Source organism: Lepisma saccharinum, unplaced genomic scaffold (genome assembly GCF_977018435.1).
Source record: "Lepisma saccharinum unplaced genomic scaffold, izLepSacc3.1 HAP1_SCAFFOLD_173, whole genome shotgun sequence".
Taxonomy (NCBI): domain Eukaryota; kingdom Metazoa; phylum Arthropoda; class Insecta; order Zygentoma; family Lepismatidae; genus Lepisma; species Lepisma saccharinum.
Window position 1 is genome coordinate 268,483 of NW_028142974.1, and position 16,244 is coordinate 284,726.

Below are 16,244 nucleotides of genomic sequence, written 5' to 3' on the forward strand. Positions count from 1 at the left end.
TCAATATTGAAAAGCAAACAAATACCACGATTATCTTCGTACGTTTGCAATAATTTTCATAAACTACACATTCAAAGAACTTATCGAGGACAGTTCTCTATTACTATTCTTTAACGCAAACATCCGCATAACGTTATGCCTGGAGTACTATCACAACATAAAATTATTAACATTGAAATGGGAGGTAACGCTGGGTTTCGAAAGAGTATTAAAATTAAGGTTAGGTATTCAATCACCATCCTGATTACCTTCCTTTCACAAAATATAGAAGCGGGTCTGTGTTTCCAAGGCAAAACTTTATTCCGAGTAAATGAGTATTTGCAAATGATTAAGTTAGTTGTTTGTATATTTTCGGGAGAAGACCAGGATTCGCTAGTCGTCCCGTCTCGAATTTAAAAAGAAAATTGTCCCGTCTAATTTTAGAGACAATATATGTGACGAAACGAGATATGTCTCGTAACCAACACTAGCACCTTGCCATTATACAAAATGAAGGTAATTCCAAGATGGCGGCTATCCTGATTGCATGGCCCAGATGGTTATCCTCCTCACCCTTTGGCGTGTGTCAGCCCGTTTATATATAGGGGTGGTTTCACCCTTTTGGTATATACCTAGTATATAAAGGGTGTCCCAGTTAAAAGTAGCGCGGCTCCGATCAAGAGTTACATGCCAAGGATATTGAAAAGATATGACCTTGAGTACACGTTACAATAAACAAATGTGTTCGAGCCAGGCGACGTTTAACTTGGACGCCCAGTATTATATGTTTCAAATTAAGGAAATATGAAATTTTTGCACCTAAATGCTTTTATTGCAGTGATAAGGAATACATTTTAACTGTGAAGTGAATAATAGAGAATTAGTACTAATGCTGCATTGAAGTGGTCCATTTTTTCTTCAGATGAAATATCTTTACGGATTCACCTAAAATACAATTAGAGAAATGTTGTTATAAAAAATTCAAATTGTATCATTTTAGTTAGTCATTAGAGAAACCGAATTAACCTTACAATTAGTGTACAATCCATTTGGCATCAATCTCAAATTATGTTTTTGCACGAATTCTATAAATTACTTCTTCCAAACTCAAAGCTGAGGTTTTCCGCTCAAATTTTATATAAATTATTGATATCATAGTTGGCAAATTTTGAAAATACGTTTCAAATAATTTAAGTTTTAATAAACCTTACGTGATTTCTTAAAATAAACTAGTTAGAAATTATGCATTAAAAAAACGAATCTTCCATGTATTTTAACTTGTGATACACAATTTTTACATCAAATAGTCTATGCAGTATAACATAAGAACACTTACCTTGAATAAAGACCTGAAAAGATATTAAGTTTTCTTACTGTAAGTAAACTACCAACATTTGGTCTTATAATTTGAATTTTCTGCAACTTTTAGCCTATCCTGAAGATCGCAATGGATAGAAATAACATGAAATGGGTCGAACGCTACTCACATAGTAACATTCATTCTAAGGCACGAATCAAACCCGAAATTTTCGAAATGAAGGTCGCTAGTCAACAACAATGGGAAATTCTATCCACATACTGAAAGAAAAACCGAAATAAGAATCCACCTATTGGCTTACGAACATGTGCTCTCTAGAACCACAGAAAGGAATAGAAAAGCGCAAATATTCGGTGGAAATATCACATCATTGATTCCAACTAATTCTTACGCAATTGCGAGATAAATCTTGTAACATATAGTTCTTCTATAAGTCGTGGTAGAATCGCTCATTTTTGCTCGTCAATTTGAAACTCAATTTTGGATTAGAGTAGAAGTGTTTGATAACAACGTAAGATACAAAATTAAACATTATAGTTTGTTGAACCTAAAATTTCTGTTGAGGTAGGGCTGGACCTGCAGTGCAATGTCCGTTCACCAGGAAGGTGCACAATTAAGCGTATCAAATATACGTACATTTTGAACTTCCTTGTAAAAATAATAATTTATCATATACAGAACGAAATTATGATCTTAAGAAATATGTAAAACTACGTATTTTCAAATAATAATTACCCGCAAATTGCTGTTCGACCGGCTGTAACATTTAATACTGAAATTAGTTAAGTCCACATAGCATATTTTATAATACAATTTAACACAAAATGAACAGCTTAGGAAATAAAGTAGAATTAATGAATTATCAGATCGACATAACTCGGATAGATATCAGTGTATTATGTCTGGTTATGTAAGCGCATTGCATGTTTTTATAATGTAAGTACATTTTGGTGCGTTACAGCAAGTAACACGAAATTGTTGCGTTGAAATGAAACGTTCATCGCCCAACAAAAGCCATGTTCATGATCTATTGTTACACAGGGTGTTTCACTGTTGGAGTTCATGAATTATTGTTTCAGATATAACAATAATTTTGATTTAATTGTATGACGGTGGGTGTCATAAGCGTTCCTCACAAGTTGATATATGTGGTTTAACCTGGTTGATAACATAGAAGTCTATTGGGTACTGTAATTGCCCATAGATGGCAGTAGGATACAGATCAGCCGACAGAGCTGATATTTGATTCAAAGGACTCTCAATAGATGTCCTCAGTGCACCCTGAATTTAAATTTGTCAAATTAATGTTTTGTTTATTAATTTAATTATGATTGAGATCTTAATACAAAGAGTGATATTGTTTACTAATAACATATCACCAAGTCGAAATGCAGACTTATTTTGTAGTGATTATTACGAACTTTCATAAAGAAGAAAGATCCATGAAGCCGGAATAAAGGTACCGTTCAACAGGAACTGATTACAAAGAACGGATCGTGGAATCCGTTGGCCTAGTAAAAAACGAAGGGGCTTGGACGAATGGAATCGGATGCAAGAACTGGTGATAGGAGGAACGGATCAAAGACTCGCTTGGAGAGGAGACATGTGGGTGGTGGTTGAAACGCAACGGGCGGAAAAAGAATCATTGGAAATCGCGCTGAATGAAAACTATAAGTGAATCCATATGGTTGGACATGTTCCCAAAAGGTTGCGATTTACGAATCTCAACAAGTTTCGAAATAAAAGTTAGTGTGGAAAAGGATATTATAAGTTGAATTCTGTGGTGATATATCCGGCCGGAGGACTGGTGACGTGTAAGTACACATCTCTTTGAATACCTGCGCAGTAATCAGGTGAGTGTACCTCGAACACGAAATATTCAATAATTTATCTACTATATTCATATGCCAGCATTCGTGTGTTCAATAATGGCCATTATGCGCGAGTTGTGCTTCCGTTAGACTGGGCGGGAAAATTTGCGCGTCGCGTAGCCATCTTGGTTAAAATGTTGTAAAGGAACTCGAATGATGGCTAAAGGGTACTGAATGTGTAAATTTGAATCTGATTCATCTTTGAATTAATTTAGGCAACAATATTCCAGCATGTATGGATCATAGTCATTAGGTTATACATTTGCTTACTTAGAAAAACATTGGTGGAGAAAAGAGTATCGATTTTCGTATTTACCAGTATTTGCATGCAATGCAACTAGCTTGCTGAGAAAGGCCTTTTATGTTCTAAGTAGAATGTTAAACGGGGACTGTATTATGCTCCGTTAATCTAAAAATATACATGTGCAAGCATATATCCTTAAGGGCAAATTTTTGAGAAAAGGTACAAATTCATAAAATAGAGTAGAGGCGGCGAATGTGGAATGGTCGGCCAAAGTGGAATACCATGATATTTACAACTACATACGTCTACCATCTATCGGGATAGTTTAGAACCATCAGACAGTATGTACAGATGGCAGCACTGAAGCAACCCCCGCCATCCACTGTGAATGTTTGCTGACAGAGCACAAAAGACTGTTTTGGAGGGAGCGGACTTTTTTTCGTTACCGTCGTTTTGTACACACAAAGCAAAGACAAGGTAAGATTTCTGCAAGTGTTCTATGTGACATTGTTCACCAATGTCGTAGCTAAATAAGCATTGTCAATTAGGTGTCCTGGAAGTTTCCGTTATTATCTAATTTAAGATTAAAAAAGAAAAGTAGTTAGCGGGTAATGTGGAATACGTGAGGGTGGTTAATGTGGAATACTATTCCACATTACCATCTCTTTTTCAGGCTTTGATACAATTTGTTAAAATCACATTTTTATAGTTTTATGACTTCCTGCATGCAGTTATAAGGTACAGCTAAATGGCAGGGAATGTTTATCATGTTGTGGGGGGTTCAAGACACCCTCAAAATTTCTGCAACTTGTTAATGAGAACATTTTTGGCAAATATTCCCTCGACATTGATCTTATTATGCGGCAGCCATTCCTTCTTCAGCCCTTATTACTGTTCTTATTACGAAATTAGATTTTCCTAAACCCTTGCAGAAAGAAAATTGAAATTGTACCCATGTTAAGATAGAATAATTACTGTAAATGTATTATGACAAAAAATCCTATATTGCATCTGCATATTTAATGCTCAAAATGGTCTCTTTAGATTTTGCAGATTCACAGACCCTCCCAGAACGCCGAAAGGAGGAGTACAGCAGAAGAAGTGGGACCCAGAGAAAATGACGCAGGCAGTGACAGCAGTCAGGCAAAAAGAAATGGGATTTCTGCGTGCCAGCAAAACATATGACGTTCCACGGACCACATTATTTCGATTAGTTAGAGAACATTCTGACAAATCTGCAGATGACGCTGCAAGAATACGTGTAGGTCGAAAGCCAATCTTCTCTCCAGCCATGGAAAATGATCTTGTCAGTTATGTGTCTTAGAAATGGAATCTCGTTACTATGGACTCACAAAACGTGACATTTGTTCAGTTGATTATCAATTAGCTGTTCGAAATAATGTGAAGCACCCATTCTCTGTGGTAAGAGAATGTGCTGGTAAAGACTGGTTTAGATTGTTTATGCAAAGACATAAAGATGTAGTAACTCTTCGAAATTCCACTGGAACCTCATTTGCGAGAGTAAATGGCTTCAGTCGCGAAAACGTGGCTAAATTTTTCAACAACTTGGAACATGGCTACAAGAAGTTCAATTTCCCCCCTGACAGTGTGTATAACGTAGATGAGAGTGGACTTACTGTGGTGCAAACCAAACAGGACAAAATCATTGCATTAAAGGGGAAAAGACAGGTGGGTACTCTGACATCCGCTGAGCGAGGATCACTAATAACTGTAGTTATATATAACTGCGGGTGGTTCATTTGTCCCTCCCATGTTAATTTTTCCAAGGAAAAATGAAAATGTTCAACTGATGAAATATGCACCTCCATGTTCCATCGCAGCGTACCATCATTCAGGCTGGATTCAACTCTCAATATTCACTAACTGGTTTCGTCACTTCATCAGTAAAGTGAAGCCAAGCAAAGATGACCCAGTACTCCTCATACTTGATGGCCACTACAACCACACCAGGAATATTGAGGTTATTGACCTAGCTCGGGAAGAATCCGTTGTTATAATTTCTTTGGCACCACACTCGACACATAAGCTACAACCTCTTGATAGAACATTCTTGGGCCCTCTGAAGAGATATTACAACGAGGAGTTGAGATTGTTTCTCCGTAACCATGGGAGAAGAGCAACTCATTTTGACGTAGGAGAACTCTTTTCCAGAGCTTACCTACGTGCTCAGTCGGGCGAGATTGCTGTTAATGGATTCAAATGCACAGGGATTCATCCCCTGAATCCAAACGTTTTTAGGGACAGTGATTTCATTGGAGCTACCAACACAGCCAGTAATGACGTCTCTCTACCTCCTGATAGTGTTAATTCACAACCGTCCACATCATCGCCAACTGAAAATCCCACACCGCCTGTACAGGAAACAACTTCACCAAGTGAAAAGTCTACAAATGCTGTCTACACTTGCCGATCAACTCAACCCAACCATGGGGCCTCCCCGATGGCGCAGTGGTAGCGTAGCCGACTTGTAATCAAGAGGTCCGGGTTCGATACCCGGTGGAGGCACAAGTGGTTCGGATCCCACTTTAAACTGTAGGTCCAGTCCCGATTAGCCTTACTGTGCAAAAAGTGGACTTAAAACAACAATTCAATCAATCAATCAACCCAACCATGCAGTAACACCATGGGATATATCTCCAGTTCCAACTACAAGTAATGCACAATCCAAAAGGGGAAGCAGAACCACTTCGTCAACTGTACTCACAGGAACACCTTATAAACATTCTCTACAACACTCTCTTCATGAATCAGAAAAGAAGAAGTCAAAGAAAAGCAACTCGTGCAAGAGATGTATCTTCCAAGAATCAAATCAATGTGAAGGGAAAGGAAAAGATGAAATGGCAAAATCCAGAACGAAGCGTGGCAAGAAGCAGGAAGACATTGCACGTACAACAAGTGAATCGACCATTGAAAGTGATGGAATCACCTCTGATCATTGTAGTGTGATTGGTAAAAGTGTAGGTCCGAGGAACCCAGACACTGAGTGCTTGTTCTGTGGAGAGAATTGGTCGACTGATGTTCCAGGCAGTAAGTGGATCCAGTGTATATTGTGTGAATTCTGGGCCCATGACCTCTGTAGTGCATCAGAGGGAGATGTGTTTATTTGCGATTTTTGCAAGTAAATTTGTAGTTTTTCATTTAACTGCATAACGAATGTCGAATTAACATAAATGAACAGAACAATAAGGCTAAGTGTCAAAGTTGTGTAATCTCTAATTATGAGGGTAATGTGGAATACTGTATTCCACATTACCCCCCACTTTCATTTTGTTGACATTTCGCACTTTATTCACTAATGTTTTTTTCTTCAAAAGCACATTAATTATTTCAAATATTCTGAGTGTTTTTTTGAAAAAGGAATGTGTATTGTATTTTTTTGTTGAATTTTCATATCAAAATGTGCACAAATAAAGTAATTATAGTTCAAAACAAAAACGGTATTCCACATTTGCCGCCTCTACTCTACTGAATTGTATTATAATTCCTTATATTATAAATTTACTTATTTTCGTGTTGCCTGCACAAAGGAAAGACATTATTGCTTATAATCTTGAGTATGGATTTGTCATTATTATTCGTTGTAGCTTATCACTTCTTGTCTGATAGTTGTGAATTTGCAGGCACGCAATTGTAGTACGTGGCCTACTTCAAGGATAAACAGGGTCCGTTATAAAGTTGTAATTGACATTGCTATAAATTCTTGTTGTTAAATAAACATCTATTATCGACTCGTGATTTTGCGATTTAAACCTTATGATTTTCTTATAGTGTAAATTATGTACATATTTCTGTGTTTAATGCTGATATTCCTTTTCAGTCGGGGAGTGTGCGTTTCGCTCTGGTCCATACGGGTTGTTGTTTCCATGCTTGGGGGAAAGGTTTAGTGGGAAAGGATAGCTGAAACTATAGGTTAGGGCATATTCAGGTTGTATGATGGCAGCCTTGGGGCGTTGGGGGAATGTGGTATAGAAAAGGGGGGGGCGATTCTGTTGAGGAGTAGATGTATATGAGGGAATTGACTGTTTGAAAAGGATGGGCATTGTTAACTTCGTTTCACTGTAGTCCAATTGACATCGCTACTAGTGCTACCGATTGCCGTTCTAGGGTTTTCTGTAAAATTTTGGTCCTATTGCAACAGATATCGAGAATCTGATTTTCAGTTCCTCAATGTCAGTTTCATAGAATTTGAATCTTATTTGAGTTTCAAATTCCCAGGGGCATTTCTTAAGATCTCGAAACCCAATTTGAACTTGCGCTTCATAAGATTATGAGACTTAGTGGCAGGGTGACTGCAGTGGTCGGATTTGCTCGCGCGTTAAACAAATTAATTTTGTTTCTAATTCTAATTAATTAAAAAAAATTTAAAAAAATGAGTACGGAAAATGAGCCAGTGACTTTTGACACCTTACTTTCCTTTATTAAGGAAAGCAGACAGGCGTCCAAAGAGAGCACGGAGTTGCTCAAGCAGGAACTTAAGGAAAGCAGACAGGCGTCCAAAGAGAGCACGGAGTTGCTCAAGCAGGAACTTAATGAAAACAGTCAGGCGTCCAAAGAGAGCACGGAGTTGCTCAAGCAGGAACTTAAGGAGAGCAGTCAGAAGTTGAAGTCTGAATTGACTGAGCACTCCAGTAGGTTGGTAGGTGACCTCAGGGCTGACCTCAATGATACAAATAAATGTATCTTAAATATGCAGCAAAACCTGGTTAGGAATTGCGAGGGCCTCAAAGAACTTACGCTTACGTTATTACAAGATAGGGTTGAGTGCATCAATAGGGCAGAAGCGTTCGAGAAGAAGCATGAGTCGCCAAGTGAGTTTGATTCGAAATTACAGGGTGTACATATGTTATGCGAACAAGCGAATGATGTTGACACTTACCCTGTGGTCATTGATTGCACAAGTAATTCACTTTTGATTGAACATGACTGCCATACTGGTACTTCAATTTCAAGGTCAGTAAGAAATTCACAGGATACTAGCGAGTTCAGCGAACGTGACAGAAACGTAATGGTAGAACAAGAAAATCGCAAGGGTATCGTAGGGAAACATTTGATAAACGAGGAGTGGTTTCTTGGCGTATCAGGTAACAGAGACGAGTCTATCTCTGTCGGCCTCTGCACGAATGTTGCTCATAACCCAAAACCGATCTGGCAAGTTTCTTTACCGGGTGATTGTATAAGAAAATGTTGTTCACAGGGTTTCTCTTCGTTGGGTAAGAGTGACCGCATCGTGCAGCTCGGTGCAAGGTGTCCTGTTAGTAGGGCGAGTCTTTGTCGCTTTCATATTGATGAACTAGCAGCTCATGTTGTACCTGTCTGGTTTGAAACTTCTGTTGGGGAAGATAGTGCAGACTTACCTCTGGTGTTCTTGATTAAAAATCATTCGGATTGTAGGTTGGTCAAACCAGTGGCTAATTGCCCTTCGAGAATAGCTATGCGGAATTCAAGAAGGAAAGCCAATAGTTACATTTCGAGAGGCCCAGTACATGTTCCCATATCCAAAAGTAATATCAGTTTGATTCGTGTCACTTCTTCAAAGAAATCAGTTGCTTGTAATCCAGTTAAGTCTAGAAGGTGCCATATAGTCAACATGAAATCACATAGTGTGTTTCAAGCTAAGCATAGCTTTGTAATTAGTCGAACATTTGGTGGAGTTAAAGTATATATCCATCCTAGCCATGTTAGGAAAAGGGAAGCAAAGCCATATCCTCGGATAAGTACCAGAACAAAAATCGGGGACGTAACTTTGAGGCTTTCTCTTCTTTTAGTAATGCCTCCTCATCTGTACAGATTGATACCCACATGGCATCGTACCCATGTCAGGAGAAAATGGCATGAGCGATCCTACGTTGTGTATGGTTGCTTGCAGGTGAAGCCCGGTGAGGTGATCTGAGTAATCATCCCACGTAGTCGGAAATAGCAGTTTATTTTGTACAAAGTGTACATACTATGCATTATTCATTTCAAGTAGACAAAATTGATAACTATTGTATTGTTAGGTAATAAGTAGGAAATATTGTTTTGAAGTACGATTTTAAATATTATTTTGATTTTAACAAACCTCATTTCTTTGATGGTCCAACTAATAGCTCAGGATTAGATATCTTAAGGACAATTAAGTGCAGGAATTCTGTAGGAAGAAGCATATGATGAGTTATGGATTTTCACTATCACTTTGAAGTAGGTGACGTCTTATCAAACCATAGGTTCAATTTCTCTTCCGTGACATGGATAGTTTCATTTCAGAATGTAGATGTATGTGAGGGAATTGACTGTTTGAAAAGGATGGGCATTGTTAACTTCGTTTCACTGTAGTCCAATTGACATCGCTACTAGTGCTACCGATTGCCGTTCTAGGGTTTTCTGTAAAATTTTGGTCCTATTACAACAGATATCGAGAATCTGATTTTCAGTTCCTCAATGTCAGTTTCATAGAATTTGAATCTTATTTGAGTTTCAAATTCCCAGGGGCATTTCTTAAGATCTCGAAACCCAATTTGAACTTGCGCTTCATAATTGATTCATTGGTTGATTTAGTTTGTTTTACTTCGCTTTTTTGCCACTGTTAGCTAATTACGAAGTGACGATATGATGAATTCACACTCACAAACACCCACGCCCAAGCCGGGATTCGAACCCGGGACTGCCTGCGCCGAGATATAATAATATATGTTATGGAAATGTGTTTGAAACAGGCATGATCACTCGCATGGAACTTTTTAAAGTGGGGTCAAAACCAAATCAAGTTTAGGAGCTGAAGTGTTTATACATGCTTTGAACCAATGAGTATATAAATCACGACCTCCTTGGCCAAGTTACGGGTTCGAATCCCGGCCTGGGCATTAGTTTTGTCTGTTAGCATCCCTTCATCACCCGTACGCATTGTCGTGATTAACCAAATGTTGCATAAAAGCGACCTTAATTTTTTTTTAAAAAATGAAGAAGCAGATATTGCATTTAAGTGCATTCGGTAAATATTTTTAAGGCATCACCTGGAATAACTTTGACATAAAAAATCAGTGAGTGGTTTAGAATGAGAAGAGAGAATGAGGCAACTCAGTAGTGTTTTGGCGGTGATGCTATAATTCGTAGATTTTCCATTGATATTTCATAGCATCTACATATTGAGTGTGGTAATGCATTTCAAGATGGGGTACTTTAAACACCAAACGGGTGTAGCTTATCTGCTACTGTTGTTCTTATCTTATCACTATTCTCTTTCATCTCGCTGCTTGGTTTTTGGACTCTTTGTCCGGAAACTTGGCAGTGTCCGAATTGGCAAACACTCCGTTCGGTTCTTTCCCGTCCCTTTCATTGTTGTCCAAATCTACAAGACAGTACTCTTGCCACTTTTCCTGCCAGGTGTCAGCTCGAGAGTCAACCTTCGCGCTCTGTGGCCCAGGCGCACAGCAGGGAAGCAGAAGGCAGACGACAACCAAACATCACAACGATTTCTACCTATGGGGTTTATTCTTGAATAAACAAAACATAATCCATCAGACAGTTTCATTATAGATGGCGGGGAAATAACTTTCGGTTTAGGTAATTTTGCAATGTAAACAAGTGAAATACAGATCGTTGCCGATATTGTTTTCTATAAAAGATCTTATACAAAATGGATGACTTGAAATTTTTGAGTGATATAGAGAAACAAAGTTACCTAGAAAAGATTGGCAATTTCCCGGATCGTTTGGATGAAGATTTGCGGAAAAATAATAGTCTTTTCCAAGACAACATTGATCTTGTACCAACAGTTTCGTGTTAAGACTTCTGCAGGTTGAAATAAAGCTTACATAAGTTATAAACATTTAAATACTTCAATTATACAACAGTAAAATGTATATTTGTGTAGTCAAACACAGACCCTTTAATTTTATTACATGGCTTAGAGAGAGCGTCGTCAGAAATTTTTGTAGGGGTTAAAGGTCAGCAATAAATGTAGAATGGTATTTATAATAATAATTACAACTGTTATAAATGTTATATAATAAATAATTACTAAACTAATGAAATTAACAAGCCGTATTCTAAATTTATTATCATTTACTTATTAATAATATTCGAGTGCATATACAGTACAACAATTCCAGTACTGAAATGCACAGTTATTGTTATTTTATTATTAACATTTTCAAATGTCTTTCAAGAAAAAGACTTTAGAAGTTAGTAAAAATTGTATTATAACGTTTATATTGATTACTTTAAATTATAAGATTATATTTTTTGGAAGTATGGATGATTCTAAATAGTTAATTTCAATCTTAAATATAGTAAAAACTTATGCGTTTAACAATTAAGATTTTCGAAACACTTAAACTTTCTTCATTTGGATTAATCCGCTGATGTAGTGTCGACTATAGACTGATTTTTCCGTATCTGATCTATCTGAAAACTATGCATAGATACCCGAAAGAAATATTTGTTCCCAACCTCGTGTTGTAGCCAAAAGCCACAAAATGATTGCCGCCTTTTCTTAAGACACTGCATTCACACCTTTGAACTCCATGTTATTCAATTGAAAACCGGAAGAAAAGTTTCCGCCCGCGTCAAGGAAGCACAGAAATGTTAACATCCGGTGGATAGCCCACATTTACTACTCATATCAAAATTTCGTTATTTATAACTTTCCAGTTTTTCTACATAGAGTGTTATCCATAAAATGTCCAAGTAGCAGTGAGTTCTACATCATCCATTTAGTAAAAGTTGCAACTGCAAAGTGAAAGTTGTAATATGGCTGGCAGGCATAGGTCTACAGCGAGTTGAAGACATAAGCGTATGCAGGGGGGACAAAGAGGGGTGGCAATGCCCTCCTAATCATCGGTGTTCGCATGGACGGACAAACAAGGTATTTTTCCAAGGGACATATTACCCCGATAATAATGTTGCCCCCTCAAAACAAAACACAACTTGAATTTGAAATTATCACATTAATGTAAATTATTACGATTGAAATCAAATTATACGTGTGAAATTTATACTTTTAGATGACATTCGATTTGAAAGGGAGAGATGGGGCCAACCTTAGACGGAAGCCAATTCTAGAGGGCAAACATTCAGGTAAAAGAAAGCAAGACTAGTAGAATCTAAGAGTAGCCGAACAATAGGATACTCAAGATGGCATTATTTTTCAGGTATTTTTTCCATTATTTCTTCCTTACGCCCAATAGCACCTGTAGGGTTCACAAAGGGGCAATTGTCACCCTCGATATCAAATTTTATTTTAAAATAATACATTTCGTAATATTTTCTTGCTCGCAATATCTGCTTATCTTAGTCTTGTTAAGTTCAGAGCCGTAGCTAGGATACGGCTGAGTAAGCTCTGCGCGCCGAATGATCTAAATTTTTAAAAATTGTAAAATAGAATGCCAAGGCTTTTGCCCCCTTCCTAATAAGAAGGCCTGCTTACGTCTATGGTTGAAGGGTTCTCTCCTATCAGCAGATTGTCAAGGTCTTTCACCGCTGGCATCTGGCTGTCAGCCACCTGAGCTATATATACTGTACGGGTGCAGCAGATGCGGGTGGCGAAAGTCTGAACTAACAGATAATGAGTCAAACACAACGGCATATACATGCCTTACCCAGGATCCAAAACATTGAAAACGAGAATACTCTAAATAAAAGTGGTTATATTATCACAGATAAAGATATATATATATATTCGAAATTTGCTGTTCGTTATTCGAAAATAATTCAAACAAAAAAAAAATAGTTCCCCGCTTTGCGGTTTTAAGAAAAGTGTGTAAGACTGCCGTTCAGAAATATTGCTGCGATTATTGAATCCACTCAGTAACGTCTTTTATATCTATTGATGTGGTGTTTATGTCGAAAATGCAAAAGAAACTCAAGATAAACAAAACCATCTATAACCGATTTATCTCGTTGCTACGTACAGAATATCTGTGGTAAATTGCCAGAGTGTTCATTGAAAAAATACTCGTTTTGGAAGCTTTCAGTAACCTCTTATATGCTAGGAATGAGTATAATAGTAAGGTATTTTCCAGAATCTAGTCTCTATATAGATGTACATCATACTTTGGTCTCCTACCCGCTAGTAAAACAAGAGCCACTTCTCAATTTCGAAGCACTGAGGCTTCGCAGGTGGAAGGTTTCCTCGGAATCCATTGCTTCAGGGCAATGGTTCCAGTGAAGTTTGGCTTGAGAGCTGTTGAACGTATTATTCTGAAGCTTATTGCGATGGGATGATCCCAGCGGGAGGTCCGTGAAGCGGTTTTCATGCCTTTTAATGAAGATTTGCTTATATATCTTGATCTATGGTATTATCAACTCAAAGATTTGAGACAATTTGTCAAGAATTTTAAAGACGTAAATAGTGTAACGTAACATTTAAGAATAACCTTTCAGAATGTCAAAGCGATGTTATACTTACATCCGTCTTTGGTTTAGTTCCAGCTGCACCTATTGCAGTGATAAAAAGCATCATCATCAGAAGAGCAGAGACCAATTGAAGTTTCGCCATGATGTCTGTCGAATGTATGACGCGTTTCCAAACGTGAAGTCTGTATTTATAGGTATACTACTCCTACACGAATGACCTAGAAATTTCCTGTGTTGAAAGTCATATGCAACGGAAGCTTTCACAGTAGATGACTATCGGGAACAAATGCACATTTAGCTTATATAAACGGCTATTACGTAACTTAAGAATTATATAATTTCGATGCCCACACATCCGAAATATTTGCCATATGATTTTCACAAATTAATATTAAATTTGCAGACCAGCAAAATATCAAATACGTTCATATAAGCCAGTGGGAGCCAATCCTAACGCCCTAACTCCAACCTGCCTAGGTGGAATACCATACAACCTGATACAGGTTGACGTGTGGTCAGCACGACGAACACCCTTTCGTTGTAGGTTGTTGTCACGGTACTCATTCACAGCTCCCCAATCTCCTCACATTCGTGTGTGGCTATCGATCCCATACACAGGCCGAAATCTCAGGAGAAAAGTTGTTACGCTTCCTCCAGGAGACTTGAACTTGCGCTCGTCCTGTAGCCCGATCCCAAATCCTGACGCCTTGGACCGCGAGGTGGAGTATTCGTATCAATAATAAATATAATAACTGTAGATAATCAACTACTTCATTTTTAGTGATTATTTGAAACCAATTTTGTGCTTCTTACAAAAAATGGTCACCTTTCCTAATACGTATATCTTACCAACCGTTTACTGTGCATTCCTTGCAATAACAAGTAGAGACATTGATACACATTAGTGGAAGGTCTGATTATGTTGCGTTTGTAACTCCATAGTGGCAAAAAAAATTTAATGTTATTGCACTTTATATTAAATGTGGAAATCTTTAAGAGCAGTCTTGGAAATTTCCTAGGCGGGGGAAGGGGAGGTTTCACAATACAACACCTACTTCATAAATTTTTCGGGACGTATGATCTGGTAATTTCCTAGTCTGTGTAGTTTTGAGTTCTTATTTTAAGTCCACTTCAGGCACGGATAGGCTAATCGGGACTAGCCCTACGGCTGAAAGTGGGAATCTGAACCACTCTATGCCTCCACACCTGCTATCGAATCCGGACAGCTTGATTACAAGGCGACGACATTTTCACTTCTCCACAGGGGAGGTCACATAGTGTGAAGACACCATATCCTACAACTTTCCATCTGTTTCAATAGAAAAGTTAGGATTTGTACTCTATCCCAGGAATATATGGAGCAAGACCGCACATAGCGGCAGAGAAGGGGCGTAAAATGGGTAGAGCGTAACAGTACACGCCGCTGCGAAGGCTAGTACCTACATTCGCTTCCCCCACTACGTAATCCCGTTCCCTCTTACGTATTCACTGGTGGAGCCGTCTTGCGTCACTACTTGCACAGAGACTTGTCTTTGTTCCCAAGCTCCACAGATACCCGGGACAGAGTATTATTTTTTGTTCGTGAATAGCTATAACCGGTGCTTTTTCCGAAGATACATAGGTACATATCATCTAGAATGAAGAATCGCAACCCCAATTCTGCTTTAGGCTTATTCGTGTGGGATTCACTTCCTTCATTCCATTCAATTTGAGGTTTAAATCCACTTTATGCGCAGCTAGACTAATCGAAACTGGACCTACAGTTTATAAAGTATCAACTTTCTGGATTCCAGAATAGGCCAGGAATAATTGTATTTGTAATAATTGTATTTGTAACATATCGTATTCACTTAAATGGAAGCTCAATTAAATATTGTGAATACATAAACGAGAGAACCGTAATTTAGAGAAAACTGACGCCCTGGTTTTTATTTGAAGGCACCACGGCATACAGCGCATACCCCTGAATGTATGCGGGAGCAGGCGGGCTTGTCAGGGGGTTCCCCACTTTACATACCTTCAGTTTACAGTGGGATCCAAACCACCGTGTGCATCCTCTCTCGGGAGCCATTGATTTCAAGGTGACAACGTTACCACTACACCATCGGGGATGCTTCATTCAATATATTTGGATATTACTATAATAGCATGGCAACACACGTACTCGCAACAGTCGCTCTGAAGGTTGCTAAAGGACATAGGAATAATCCGTGATAGCCATCAGCGTAGGTTTTCCATTTAATTTAAACAAAGGGAAAAGCTATTTGTCAAATGATTCGAAAGGTCCACTTCTCAGAAAGCCATTATATTTTACTGCTCTAGTTTCCTATAAAAACCACTTCGCTTGACCTCAAGTTCATCATCAAACGATTCGTTTACAACTGCACATTCTGAGCACCATCAGGTTCTGAGAGATGTTCGTTCTGCTGGCAGATTCTTTCGTCTTCCTGTTAAGCCGAGACATGGTTGAGGTCCAACT

General features: G+C 38.2%; 1 long non-coding RNA gene across 1 annotated transcript; it reads right to left on the reverse strand.

The window, feature by feature from the left end:
* Positions 1–789: 789 nt before the first annotated feature.
* LOC145982442 (uncharacterized) lies at positions 790–13,947 on the reverse strand. Its single transcript, XR_014441047.1, has 4 exons — positions 13,818–13,947; positions 2,033–2,054; positions 1,316–1,328; positions 790–924 (listed from the first exon to the last, which is right to left on the reverse strand). It is a non-coding gene; the product is annotated as an uncharacterized LOC145982442 (long non-coding RNA).
* Between the last annotated feature and the right edge of the window lie 2,297 nt (positions 13,948–16,244).